The sequence below is a fragment of the Pristis pectinata genome, chromosome 9 (genome assembly GCF_009764475.1).
Source record: "Pristis pectinata isolate sPriPec2 chromosome 9, sPriPec2.1.pri, whole genome shotgun sequence".
Taxonomy (NCBI): Eukaryota; Metazoa; Chordata; class Chondrichthyes; order Rhinopristiformes; family Pristidae; genus Pristis; species Pristis pectinata.
Genome location: NC_067413.1, coordinates 16,570,231 through 16,584,198, shown reverse-complemented (window position 1 = coordinate 16,584,198; position 13,968 = coordinate 16,570,231). Strand labels below are relative to the sequence as shown.

Here is a 13,968-nt window from a genome sequence, read left to right as displayed (position 1 = left end):
TCCTTCGATTATACAACTATGTAGTTAGATTTTGCCTGCTATAATGTTACGTAAGCTCTGTAAATCTTTTTAGATTTTTAAAATGTTCATTATTTGATGAGGGCCTTTCTCAAGACCGACAATACATGGAATTGTCTCCCTTGTGAGACCTTTAGTTCTAAATACTTACACATGACCTTAACCAGCTGAAAATGAGAACTCCACAGCAGTTCCCTTCAAGTTACAACAATGACGTTCAAAATCCATTTCAGTGGTTCCCCTTGTCTAAGGTCAAAAATTGGCCATGTGGACCTTTTCTCATTTTGCAGATGGGGACATGGATTCCAAACTGTGGTTTAGGCAAAGTTCCAGGGCACTTCAGAGTTCACATGTAGTCTGAGAAAATATGTACAAAACTCCCTTAATGTTGTACTTTGCAGAGTTTGTTTGGCATTGCAATTCACTGGATGGGTAACGTACAAACAGTAGGGTGCAGCATTAAGTCGTGTAATTTTCTTTTGACAAGTTCAGCATGTGTTACAGTTGGTGTATCAATGTGTCTTTTTTTTAAAAAAATCTGATTTGTAACTTTCATCTAAAAAGTAAGATTTTTAAAATTTGTTTTGTGAAACAAAAGCTTCAGTGTCTGGATTTTGTGGAAGCTAGAAATATGGTGCAATCAATATTTGCACAAGAGCAGGGTAAGCAAATGCACTAATTTCCACGTAGTTACTATTTTAGAAGAAGTACTCGTTAAATTACTTGCTATTCTTTTCTGATTACTACAATACATACCTTGATTTAAGCCAGTGTCCTTGCTAGTAGTTTCCATTGGTTTTGTTTAACTTTATGTAAAGCACTTAGGATTTTTGTTTTCTGAAAAGATGAGTTGGGCAGAAAGCTATATAATTAGCATCCAAAATGAATAACCATGCAGCAATTTTTTAAGCAAATACTCTGTTATTTCAGGACGTTAGCAACAAATTGACTTTAGCAATAACTTTTCATGCATATTGTTGCTTTATGCTCTGGGTATTTTCTGTTGGAAAATAGTGGATACTAGGCTGCAACCGTTGCTCCAATTTTTATGCATACAACTGTAGGGCTACAAGCAAAAGTAGTTTGGTCCTCATACTTTAAGATAATGAAACACTGCTAAACTATAGATGCATGGATGGCTTGGTTAGGCAGCATTCAGAGTATTGCGTACAATTCTGTCACCTCACTATAGGAAGGATGTTGAGGCTTTAGAAAGGATGCAGAGGAGATTTACTTGGATGCTGCCTGGATTAGAGGGCATGTGCTATCAGGAAAGGCTAGACAAATTTGCGCTCTTTTCTCTGGAGCGGTGGAGGCTGAGGGGTGATCTGTTAGAAGTGTATAAAATTATGAGGGGTATAGATAGGGTGGACAAGCAATATCTTTTTCCCATTATTGAGTGATCCAATACCAGAGGGCATGCATTTAAGGTGAGAGTGGGTAAGTTGAGAAGAGACATGAGGGGTAAGTTTTTTTTACTGAGAGAGTGATGGATGCCTGGAATGTGTTGCCTGATAGGTTGGTGGAGGCAATTCATTGGGGGCTTGGATGGGCACATAAATGAGAGGAAAATGGTGGGATATGGGCATCCTGTAGATAGGAGGGATTAGTTATGTTGTCACAACATTGTGAGCCGAAGGGCCTGTTCTGTGTTACGCTTCAGCAGTGTTTAATTTATCTGGCGGTTTCACTACTTTTGAAACTCTTCACCACCCCACATTTATAAGATTTGCCCAAAGCACATTTTTAACCACTGTATATGGAAACACTGATAAAGCAAAAAATGTAATTTCTGCAAACAGTATAGTTTTCTTTCACACTCCCAACCTATCAGTCATTAATTTTATTAAGTTTATGCAGCCCTTCAGCGAGAACGCAACCCATTTGCAATTGCAATGACGGGAAAGGAAGTAAATTTGTCTGACCTTGTACCCTGCATACGCACGCTGATAGTTATACTGGCTCATCCCCAGAAATGAGGGTTGGCAGCATTCTTTGTTTATAATATTTGAACACATTTCTTTATAGTCTGCAGCATGTTGTACATCTTGTGGTCTTCAGATAAGGAGAGTAAATTTTTAAATCAAAGACCCAGCAGACTAACAACATTTTGCAAATTCCTCTTAGAATAATTTGTTAGTGCACTAAGAACTACAATAGTTATACTAAGTTCCTTCATTAATTAAAATACATATTTATGATACTTGAATGGCATTTCTCCTTAAAAATATTATACTCTTTATACAGATGAATAGCCAATTTTTTTTCACAAAGTTTGCATTAGCTTGTTAATTTAGTGTAATTGATCAGATTTTTAATTTGGATTGCATTAGATAATAGATGTTAAGATTGTCAACTGATATCAATGTTAATAGACCAGATAGGTCATTAAAAGTAATGGTGAGGTGAATGCTGCTTGTCACTATAGGTAATCGTATAGCAACTTAAGGTAATGGATAGATATGTGATGTAATGGGACTGTACCCAAGTTTTTGACCAAGATCTGTCAAAGTATCATTTGAATTGCAAAGAGTATCTTGCCTTGTGGTTGCTTTTTCTAAGCCACTTGCTGTATTTATACATTAATTGTGCATTAAATTCACTACAGAAAGTTAGGTTATGTCTCTAACTATAAGTACCCTTTTAACAATATAATAAATGGTAATGGTCAGATATGGTACTATACTAATGTTACTGTATTAAGAGACCCAGCCAATTGATCTGGAGGTAAGAGTTTGAATCCCACCATAGCAATTGCAGAAATTAAATTAAAACAAACCTGGAATTAAAAAGTTAGCCCTGGAAAAGGTGACCTGGAACATACCAGGATGTGTAAATACATCTGGTTCAGTAATGTATTTTAAGGAAGATGATCTTGCATTTACAGTCAAGATCACAGCAAATTGGTTGACTCCTAACTGAATGGCATTGAGGGATGGTCGATAATTAATCTTTATTCCACATTCCATGAATTGTTTCTAAAATATCACCTATATTTATCACAGCACCGGGGGTGACAATGGTGTCATTGAGGGGTTTAAAATATCAGTCAAGGACGTAAATGAAGGTAAAAGCATTCATTTCCAGTAAACAAGCAAAAGTAAGTCAAAGAAACTTTCTTATTCCAGTTTTTAACTAGTTTTGTTTGAGTTATAAAATTACGTTCAGTGTGTGGTATTAGCTGCAAAATTAACTGTGCTGTTAAAAGTGAAGTCTGAGTTTTGCTTGGCATGTGAAACTATTTAGGAATGTGGAATAAATTATTTTGTAAGTGAAATCCCAAGGCATGTTTGATTTGTCATTTGACTGACTGGCTTATTTCTGTTCTTTTGGGTATGACGTTGACATGGTGTTTCAATTAGCTGATTAAAAATGGGGGTTGAAGTCCAATTAAGTTAAATTCAGTTAATTAAATAACATGGAATGTTTTATTTAAAAAAAATAACTAATCTCAGTAATAGTAACCAGGAAACTTTGGTGAATTTTAGTAAGAACCCATCTGATTTGCTTGCATCCTTCAAGGGAATAAATCCCCCAAGTTTATCTCATCTAATGTAAGTGTGATCTTAGGGTCCAAGTCCATAGCTGCCTGAAAGTGGCTGCACAAGTTGATAGGGTAGTAAAGAAGGTATATGGCATGATTGCTTTTATTAGTTGAGACATTAAGTTCAAGAGTCAGGAAGTTATGTTGCACCTTTTATAAAACTCTGGTTTGGCCGTATCCGGAGTATTGCATTCATTTCTGGTCACCCCATTATAGGAAGGATGTGGAGGCTTTGGAGAGGGTGCAGAAGAGGTTTACCAGGATGCTGCCTGGATGAGAGGGCGTGAGCTATAAGGAGAGGTTGGACAAATTCGTGTTGTTTTCTCTAGAGCAACAGAGGCTGAGGGGAGACCAGATGGAAGTTTATAAGATTGAGGGGCATAAATAGAGTAGACAGCCAGTATCTTTTTCCCAGAGTCAAACTGGAGGACATGCATTTAAAGTGAGTGGGGGGGTAAGTTCAAAGGAGATGTGCAGGGTAAGTTCTTTACACGCAGAGTGGAATGCACTGACGGGTGGTAGGGGAGACAAATAGAATAGAGGCATTTAAGAGGCTCGTGGATTGGCACATGAATATGCAGAGAATTGAGGGATATGAACTTGTGTCAGCATAAGGGATTAGTTTAGTTAGGCCTTTAATTACTAGATTAATTAATTCAGCACAACATCATGGACTGAAGGGCCTGTTCCTGTACTGTATTGTTCTAGGTGATTTGAGATCCAGAACAATGTGGCTGATTCTAGAGGGCCCACTGAAATGGCCTTAAAGGCCATTTAGCCCTAACTGCTACATTGATACAAAAATAAAACGTCCAGCATCCACCCATGCTCTGAATTCAGATAAAGCAAAGTACCTCCTGGCCCAGTCAACCTTGCAAAGTTCCCCTCAAACATCTTGGTGTCTACAATGGGAGAGCTGTCCAACAGGCTGATCAAGAAGCAGCCTAACCTTGTCATACAGAATCATACCTTGCAGACAGCATGCCATCTTGTTCCACCAGAGGTGATGATATTATAGTATACAGGTATTAAAGAGTGACCACTGCATGCCTCTCCTAGAAATAAAGTCCTGTCTTCACATCGAGGACTCCTCTATGTTGATACTGCAATTGTGCTAAATGGTCATCATCGTGGCTATCCCTCAAGGTCGAGGATGATGGCCTTCGTTCCGTTGATCTATTTATGGGCTCTCAAGTGGCTTGTCAGTCCAATCTTGGCTCTGAAGGTTCTTCCGCATTCAGGACAGGTAGTTCCAGATGGCAGATCAGGCTTTGGTTGTTGCTGCCTCTCTTTCCATTTTCTTCTCTTTTCCTCTAATTCTGCACATCTGTTGGCTTCAAAAGTTGCTGTTCCTTCTCGGATGATGGTTTGCCAGAGTTTCCTGTCCTTGGCATTGGTTTCCCAATTGTTGATGTCGATGTTACATTTTTTCATGTTGGCTTTTAAGACGTCTTTGAATCCCTTTTGTTGTCCACCTCTTTTACGTTTGCCTACTTTAAGCTGGGAGTAGAAGATTTGTTTCGGCAGACATTTGTCTTTCATCTGAACAACGTGACCGCTCCATCTTAGTTGGTTCATGATAACGTAGGCTTCAGTACTTCTTGTTTTTGCTTCATTTATCACGCTGACATTGGTTCTTCCATCTTCCCAGCTGATATTTAAGATGCTTCGAAGACAGCGTTGATGGAACTTTTCAAGTGCCTTCAGTTGTCGTCGGTATGTGTAAGTTTCTGATGCATACAGGAGCGTTGGGATCACCACTGCTTTGTACACTAACATTTTAGTGTCTGTTTGGATGTCACGATCATGAAAGACTCTTGTTTGGAGACGTCCAAAAGCTGTTCCAGGGCATTTAAGATGACATTGGATCTCGTCATTAAGGTCGAAATTGGAGGATAGGTAACTTCCAAGATATAGAAAGTGGTCCACATTTTCCAAGGTTGTTTCGCCAAGTTGGATTGATGGTTCTATCCAATTTGTCTCAGTTGGTGACGGTTGGTAGATGATCTGATTCTTCCTGGAATTGATGGTAAGTCCAAGTTTTGTGTACGCACGGTTGAAGGCAGTCAGAATCTGTTGTAGGTGGTTCTCTGAGAGAGCTGCAACACAATTGTCGTCTGCGTAATTGGAATTCGATGAGGGAACTCGTGGATGTCTTGTTTTTGGACTTGAGACGGGCAAGATTGAAAAGTCTGCCATCTGTTCTGTAGACAATTTCAATTCCTGGGGGTAGATCGTCCTTGATGATGTGGATGATTGTCGCAATGAAGATGGTGAACAAAGTTGGGGCAATCACGCATCCCTGTTTTACTCCTGATTTGACTTGACTTGACTTGACTTGAAAAGGCTCACAGTTACTGTTGCTGACCATGACTGGCAAGCATGCCATCGTGGAGGAGTCTCAGGATTCGAATGTACTTTTCAGGGCATCCATAGGTGGATAGGACATCCCATAAGCGTTCCCTTGATACCGAGTCAAAGGCTTTGGTGAGGTCGATGAATGCCATGTACAAAGGTTGAAGTTGTTCACGACATTTTTCTTGTTGTTGTCACATTGTGAAGATCATGTCGATTGATCCACGTGATGGTCTAAAACCGGCTTGTGTCTCCTGAAGGATCACCTTGACTAAAGGCTTGAGCCAGTTGTTCATGATGCAGGTGAGGATCTTTCCTGCTGTTGCTAACAGGGAAATTCCACGATAGTTTCTGCATTCGGATCGATCACCTTCCCTTTTGTAGATGGTAACAATTGCTGAGTCTGTAAAGTCTGCTGGTACATCTTCATTTATCGAGATCTTGATGAGAAGTTGATGCAATTGGCAATGAAGCAGGTTACCTCCAATTTTGTAGACCTCGGCTGGTATTCCATCGAGTCCAGCGGCGGCCTTCTTCAAGGTTTTGATGGCTTCCTTGACTTCAAGTGTTGGTATTTTGCTTAGGGAGTCATCAATGGGCTGTTTTGGAATGTTGTTAATCATATTCCTGTCAAATGAGACGGTTTGATTTAGAAGATCTTCAAAGTACTCCCTCCATCTAGAATTGATGTCAGCATTGCTCTTCAGGATGGTTGAACCATCTTTGCTTTTGAGAGGGGCTTGACCATGAGTGGATGGGCCAAAAATAGCTTTAGTTGCATTAAAAAAGCCTCGAGTGTCGTTGGCATCTGCTGGTTGTTGGATTTCCTGAGCTTTCTTCCTCCACCATTGGTTTTTCAGGTTTCTGGTGCTCTTCTGGACTGCAGCCTTGCATTCTTGATAGCGTTTCCTTTTAGTAGCTGATTGTTGGTTATTTTGTAAAGTGATCAAAACTTTTTTCTTTGAGTTGTTGGAGTAGTTTATCGTTATCATCAAACCATTCCTGATGTTTTTTTTTTGTCTTGAACCCAATTGTTTCCTTGCAGGAGGTAATGACAGCATTCTTCAATTTATTCCAGTGTTCTTCTGCAGATAGTGGGATTTGTTGAGGCAGTTGTTCTTGAAGGTTTTGTTGGAACTTCCATATATGGTTGATGTCTTAAGGATGTCAACATTGAATTTCTTAATAGTGTTCTGATTTTGTTGCCTCCTTTTGGGCCGAATCTTCATTCTCATGGTGGACGAGATGAGTCGATGGTCTGTTCAGCACTTGTCGGCTCCAGTAACAGCCCTTGTTATCAGTACATCTTGTTGGTCCCGAGATCGTACGATGATGTAGTCGATGAGGTGCCAGTGTTTGGAGCGTGGATGCTGCCAGGAGACTTTGTGCCTGTTTTTCTGGCGAAACAGGGTGTTTGTAATCACCAGGTTGTGTTCAGCACATTTGGTGAGGAGGAGTGTTCCATTGGCGTTGACCTTGCCAAACCCTCCCTTGCTTATTATTCCAGTCCAGAGCCTATGATCTTTCCCGACTCTAACATTGAAGTATCCCAAGAGAATGATCTTGTCATTATTGGGAACAAAGGAAAGGACATCGTCAAGTTGGGCATAGAAGTTCATCTTTACTTCATCTTCACCTATATGGTATAGATCTTGGAACAGGTATGACAGCTCAAAACTGAGCATCCGTGAGGCGCTGTGAACCATCAGCAGCATCAGAAACGTTTTCCAACATGTGGTCTGTAATATCTTTAGCTCTACCATAATGATCAAGCCAGAGGACCAAACCTGGTTTAATGAGGCATGCAGAAGGATGTGCTCAAAGCAACATCTGGCATATCTAAAAATGAGATACTATCCTGTGAAGCTGCAACAATAGACAATGTGCATGCAGAAGACAGAGTTAAGTGATTTCACAACCAGCCAATCAGATGGAAGCTCTACAGTCCTGCCACATATTGTCATGAAAGGTGGTGGATGATTAAACAGTTAGCAGGAGGAAGCAACTCCAGGAGCATTCCCATCCTAGTGATGCTTGGGACTAGCAACAGCCAAAATTGAGGCTGAAACATCTTGAACGATGATCAGAAGTTTTGAGAGGATGATCCATTTTGGCTTCCTCTTGAGATCACTATCATTATGGAAATCAGTTTTGAACCAATTTGAAACACACACGATAACAAGGACATGGCTGGGTAAGATTTATGGGATCAATGTACTTGGACTTAAATTTCTTTATCCTTCTGTTCAGATGCCTCTGTGGCCTTTATTACTTATTCATTGTTTGGTTTCTTAGTATCACGAGCAAGGCCAGCATTTGTTTCCTGTCCCAAACTGCCCTGCCAAAAGCAATGGTGACACGAGATTCTGCAGATGCTGGAATCTGGAGCAACACACGAAATGCTGGAGGAACTCAACAGGTCAGACAGCATCTATAGAGGAAAATAAACAGTCGACGTTTCAGGTCAAGACCCTTCATCGGGACTGGAAAGGAAGAAGGCAGAAGCCAGAATAATAATGTCGGGGGAGGAGCATGGGCTGGCAGGTGATAGGTGAGTCCAGATGAGCTACTACAGTTCTTCTGGTTAAGCAACTCCCACATTTCTGTTGTGGAGGGTTCCAGGATTTGGACCCCAGTGATACTGACCAGTACTGCATGTCCAAATCAGGGCAGAATGTGACTTGAAAGGGAACATGAAATGTGATTTGATGGGAAACCAGACGATGGTGTTCATGTGCACCTGCTGTTCTTGTCCTTTATGGTGGCAGAGTTAATGGGTTTGGGAGGCAAGTGCAGTACATCTCGTAGATACTTTACACATTGCAGCCACTGCACTTCAGGTGGTGAAGGGAATGAATGCTTCCTATAGTTGACGGGGTGCTTGTCAAGCGGGCTGCTTTATCATATATGGTGTTGAGCTTTTTGAGTTCTTGAAATACGCTCATGCAGGCAAGTGGAGAGTAATCTATTGTGTTCTTGACTTGTGCTTTTATAGGTGGTGAAAAATATTGGAGTGGTGGGGGAAATCACTTGCTGCAGGATACCTGCCCTCTGACCTGCAGGAAGCTGATGGCAGGATCTCAACAATAGTGGTGCCATTGAATGTAAAGATTAGGTGGTTAGATCCTCCATTGTTAGAGATGGTCTTTGCCAGGCACTTTTATGGCAAGAATGTTACTTGCCACTTCCCAGCCCATGCCCGGATGATGTTACCCATTTCTTGCAGCTTGCAGATATGGACTGCTTCATTTTCTGAGGAGTTGTGAATTGAATTACGTACACTTATCAGCAAGCATCGCAACTTCTGACCTTGTGATAGAAGGAAAGTTATTGATGAAGTGGCTAAAGATAGTTGGGTCTAGAATAGTTGGGTCTAGAAAAGAGTCTTGAGGAATTCCTACAGTTGTATCATGATTGGAATGATTAACCTGCAACAACCACGGTCATGTTACTTGGTGTGAGAATTGACTCCAGCCTTTTGAGTGTTTTCCTCTTGATGCCCATTGATTTTCAGTAATAGAGAAATATAAATGAAAATGGTTATTAAAAGAGGTGGCAAGGGAAATTGTTGCTTCTGGCTGCCTTTCGTTATTCAATAATGCTTCATCTTCTGAGCACTGACTATTGTACAGTTAAAATAATAAATACACCAAAATGGATTTTTTGAAGTGGTTTATAATAAGTACTAGTTTATAAATGTTGCACCCAATTTGCTTGTAATAATTCAAACAGCAGTACATGCATTAGAATTTAATTTATAGTAGTGAAGTCTGCCTAGCATAAAAGCAGCTTTTAACCAATGACCCACAACATTGTTGTTCTGACGTACTTTGTATGATCGCTGCTTCCTCTTGTTTCCCTTTTAAAGGCCTCATTGATGTAGGTGGCTGAGGTCTTTAGGGAGGACATTCACAATAGAGCTGGTTTGCAGTACTATATAAATTTGGTCAGTTTCCTGCATGGCTTGCAGCACAGTAGATCTGGCTGCTTGGATCTGAACTTCGGCCAGCAGGCAAAACTTCCTGCCCTGTGCTCACCATTATGGTTTATTTCCCCTACAGCTGTCTGGCCTTGATTCTTGGCTGAAGTCCCAGAAGAATCTGTCCTGGGACTGGAAACAGTGTAACTACAGCTGACAGGTGAAAATCAAGCTAAACTTATTGTCAGTCAGTTTCCGACGGGTACAATATCTAGCTTCCCGGTATTCTTGGGGATAGGATTTTTTTTTAAACTTGCAAGACACTATTCATGAAAGTGCAGCCTTCCTAAAAGCTATTCAATTTCTACTATTTTGATGCTTTAGTATTTGGATACAGACGGGAAAGTAGGAAGGGAAGGGGAGGAAATTTGTTAAGGCTTGGATTCACAATTATTAATTTGTTGCAAAGATAATCACTTTGACAGGATTCAAAGCATTGTTTGATTTTATTCAGTAGTCGTTGCAGATTATAGAAGTCAACAAGTAGAAATAAATATTACATACCAATCACAAAAACCATTGGGGAGGGGGATGCATTAATTTTCCAAAATACACATGCCATGCTGTTACTTTGGAGTGATCTCAGGAATTACTTAGCTGTCCTGGGTAATTTTGGTAGTCTAAGAACAAAAAAGTGCATCCAATTTCATATTTGTTTTGTTTATTTGGAGCTACAGTGAGAGCTACAACTTTTCAACTACTTTTATTCTGAGGTTGAAGGAGAATAAATCTACTATTCGCTGCCCTAACCTAGCCACAAAAATGACATAATTGGCTTTTCCCTTCCTTCCAATAATATTGCAAATTCGGTAAAATAGCAGAAGTTTAGCTATTCATGATGCCCTGATGACAACTGTGTGTAATACTTGGGTAGGTTGCCTAACTTAATTATAATTAAATCACAAATTGATTGAACATTAATAATATACAGTACATCAGAAGTATTAATTTCAGAACCTTTCCATTTGTCCTTAAAACCTCTTGTCATTCCTGCTTTCTAGTGAATCTTTGTTGTGCAGAAAATGGCATTAACACCCTTTTGGTGGGAAAACCAGTTTTGTCCAATGCTCCTATTCGACTGAAAAACAAATAAAACGGCAGATGCTGTATTCTGAAACAAAAACAGAAAATGATGGAAGAATTCATCCTGTCAAGCAGCAATTGTGGAAAGAGAAACCAGGCAATGTTTTCAAATGTTGAGTGATCTTTCTTTCCACAGACTGTTTGACTGGCTGAGTTCTTTCAGCATTTAATGATTTTCCTCCTATTGGCCTAACCAAGATCTTGCTGAACTTTTAAATTAACTCTGAAACCTTTCAACGGTTTTGAATAGTATTGTTTGCAGTTCTAGTTGCCGCATTACAGGAAGAATGTGGAGGCTTTGGAGAGGATGCAGAAGAGGTTCACTAGGATGTTGCCTGCATTAGAGAGTATTAGCTGTTAAGGAGAGTTTGGATTGTTTGGAGCATCTGAGGCCGTGGAGTGACCTGATAGAAATATGTAAAACTATGAGAAACATGGATAGATAGTCTTCCCATGGTGGAAATGTGAAATACTAAGATCAGATTTCTTTATTAGTCACATGTACATCAAAACACACAGTGAAATACATCTTTTTGCGTAGTATTCTGGGGGCAGTCCGCAAGTGTCACCACGCTTCCGGTGCCAACATAGCGTGCCCACAGCTCTTAACCCGTACGTCTTTGGAATGTGGGAGGAAACCGGAGCACCCAGAGGAAACCCACGCAGACACACAGGGAGAACATACAAACTGCTTACAGACTGCAGCCGGAATTGAACCCGGGTCACTGGTGCTGTAATAGCATCATGCTAACCGGGGGAAAAGGAAATTTACAAGGCAAGTTTTTACAGAAAGAGGTAAGTGCCTGGAACACACTGCTAAGGGAAGTGGTGGAAATGGTTTCAACAGCAATGTTTAAGAGCAATGAACAGGCAGGGAATGGAGGCAAAATAGACCGTGTGTGGGCAAATTGGATTAGTTTGGATTGGCATCATGGTAGGTTCATACAATGTGTGTCTGGGGCCTGTTCCTGTGCTGCAGTATTCTATGTTTTATGTATTTTAAGGAAAATAAATAATTTCTTGACTAGTGAATCAAGGGTCAAGACACCAGACCAGCTGAAGGTGTAGTAGATAAATGGGAGCCTTGGATCAGGGCTTGCACACCCTCAACTCTTTCCCCTCTTGAAAATCCTCTTTGCTCTGATTTCAATTTCATAGATGTTGTTGAAAATGGAACTTTGGGGGGTGGGGGGAAATAGAAATAATTTGGAGCACAAAGAAGTGCATGCAGGATGGGCTAAAGAGTCTGAGCATGCAAATATGGTGCCACCATTGGTAAGAGTACATAATTTCATGGCATACTTGCATGCATACTTTCACTTAAAGCAGAGAGAGAAATCTATAAAGAAAAAGTTGACATCAGTTTGAAGCAAATGTGGCAACAAAAGTTAGACTTTGTGGAAAGGAAGCATGCAGATTTACGTTTCTGCCTTTTCTAAACCTTAGTTGTCTTTAGGAAATTTGTATGCAGTTACTGCTTTTTCCCTTGCCTATTCAATTATTTTTAAATTCTTAAAAAACCTGGTAAATTTGTCAAATACTTGCATTCCAAATAATGCAACGGACAGCAGTAGTAAACAGTTTATTCTAATTAAATGTAGCATTCTCTACATTATAATGCTTTGTTTATAAGTGCTGCACAAAACAAAGATGTAAATCATTTCACCTAGAGGATTTTTAACTGGCATTGCCATTTAAGCTTTATTATCTAATCATATTCAGTGTTTTCAGTTAACACTGTACATTGAAAAAGTTGTTGTGGTAAATGTTTTCAAACCAGTTATTGGCAACTGGTAAATTCAAATGATTTGTTATATGTAAAAGTTATTGCTGTGCCAAGTAATTTGAACAAATTTTGTAAGATGTTTTCATTTTACTAAATGTCTTGCCTTCTTTCTAGTGTGTAATTTCTCAACAACAGTCTAAAAGTTGCAACAAATGCTAAATTAACACTAGTACATGATATTGAGAACAAGCCCATTTTATACTCTATTATACGGATGTATTTTAAAATGTAATATTGTGCTAAATCATAAATAAAAATGTAATTGTCATAAACTGAAATGGTCTCTTAAACATCTGAAAACATGCATTTTGGTAGCTATCATAGACCAGATTTGAGGCAGTGGTAGGATACTTAGTGGGCAATGGGAGTTAAGTATTTTGTATAGAAGCAACAGTGAGAAGTGAATGTATGTTGGTACTTGGAAAATAAAAATTGCAAGATGAATTTTAAAAAAAGCTTTGGAGCAATAAAAGACCAGAATAAATTTCTTCAAAATTTTGTTTTGACTTGTAAATGCCTTTTGAATTCTGTCAAATTTATTCCTGCCGCCTTCAACGTGGAAGAGGTGGATTTACTAGCATCTGTCTCTTTATGGTTTATATATCTGGTGGCTTTAAATTTGCCTTGTTAAAAATTTATTTTGCCTAAAACGATATATATTTACTGTATATATAAAAAAAAGTCACATTTAGTGGTTTGCTTGTTGTCCTAAGATATAATACGCCAAAAAAAACAGAAAACAAGTTCCTGATATATTAATGATAAATCAGTTGTGCACTGCAGCCTAATACATTGTATGTTATGAAAAACAAACGTATTTGAGTTTTAAATATGAATAATGGAATTTGAAATAGAATTTGTTTCTACCCATAAATGTCCCTCTTTCCTCCTTTTGGCTTCAGAATCTTTATAACTTTTACGCAAAACATCAAAGAAAACTGAAGTGCTGTTGCACACAGACACAATTTCATTTTTCCACTGAGGGATCTGTAGGCTGATTTAGAATTGGCGAGGCTAACAAAGGCACTGAAGTTGAACAACTACAATTGACTAAATTTATTTTCAGCATTTGATTTGTTTTTCTCATTTGTAAGCATTTTAAGTCTTTTTTTAAGCATTTATGAGAGGTTGTATTCAGTTTTAGCTGGTATCTTCCTGCTTTGACAATCTCGATTTGTGCATCGCCTCTAATAAAAACAGAAA

At 39.2% G+C, this 13,968-nt stretch overlaps 1 protein-coding gene across 3 annotated transcripts in view; it reads left to right on the top strand.

Annotated features, from left to right (window-relative positions):
• Positions 1 to 13,968, top strand: part of LOC127574120 (protein tyrosine phosphatase type IVA 3-like) — a 100,407-nt gene that overhangs the window by 18,760 nt on the left and 67,679 nt on the right. The window contains exon 2 of one of the 3 annotated variants that reach the window (XM_052022829.1): positions 9,979 to 10,056. The exons of the other annotated variants lie outside the window; for them this stretch is intronic. The gene's annotated coding sequence lies outside the window, so the exon portion shown is untranslated. The remainder of the gene's footprint in view (positions 1 to 9,978; positions 10,057 to 13,968) is intronic. 3 annotated transcript variants of the gene reach the window in all.